This window comes from Stegastes partitus, unplaced genomic scaffold, assembly GCF_000690725.1.
Source record: "Stegastes partitus isolate 25-593 unplaced genomic scaffold, Stegastes_partitus-1.0.2 Scaffold840, whole genome shotgun sequence".
NCBI lineage: Eukaryota > Metazoa > Chordata > Actinopteri > Pomacentridae > Stegastes > Stegastes partitus.
In genome coordinates, this window is record NW_007578571.1 from 34,682 (window position 1) to 35,806 (window position 1,125).

The following is a 1,125-nucleotide window of genomic DNA, read 5'->3' on the forward strand; positions in this document are numbered from 1 at the left end:
CGGTAACTTCTTATATGGGTGGCATGATGGGGCCACTGAAATCCTGGAGGTGGCTCACCAAAACCAAAAGCCATTACTGAATCCCAAAAATTCTAATATACTGGTGTAATATAGAGGAAAACCACGTCAGTATCAGAGTTAAGAAATCAAACACTGATATACTTTTTTTTTCTCGTGTTGTTTATTTTACACTGAAGGTTATGTAGATGTACACAGACTAAAACATGTACACTGTAAAAAATAAAATAAAACCCTAAAAAAAAAAAACAACAAACAAACAAAAAAAACATCTGTGAGAATCTGGCATCAACTGGGCCTGATAATATACCTTAAAAAAAAAAACAATGTGTGAAGTCTTCAAAGTCTGTAAACAAAAACCCTAAAAATATTAGCAAATGCATATAAAATGTTTTTAGCAGTGTTACTTTACAGTCACAGATTGTAAAAGAACAAATTACTGCTTGTAAAAGTGCAGATTTTTGATGTGGACATCAGTTACAGTTTTGGCCTGTTCTTGTTTTTGCAATCAGCATGTAAATTAATGTCTGTGATTTTAATATGTCATATCTGTAATTTATCAAAACAGCTAGAATCTGTGAATTAACACTTTGAGAAACATATTAACCCCTTTCTATGACTTAATATACATCATTTTTATTTCAATGTTCTGGAGCACCGTTTTCAGCTGGGCCTTCACAGGCCATCTTCCCACACAATGATCACAAGTCCACATGACCAAAACGGCACAAACACCATGGGCCGTAACAACAAGTAACTTAAAAAAGAAAGTGAACCCACAGTTGCTTCGTGCTCTAAATGCACGCAGCTCTCTGGCTTTGGAGACACTCATGTGGATCCCGCTGCTGCCTGGTGCTGCAGGTATGCAATAAACTCAGAGGAGGGACTTGCTATGGTGTCCACGACATTTACATAATTGAGTGCAGGCAGGACAATTGAAATGCTTCTCTTTATAATGCCATGCAATGCAACAACCTTTCCCAAATGATCATAAAGTTGAATCAAAACCTGCCTGAAACTAAACACTGTAACCTTAACGACAGGAATGCTGGAGACTTGCTCAACCAAAACCTTTCCAATGTGAAAGCTGTTTCAGGTTGCAGCAGC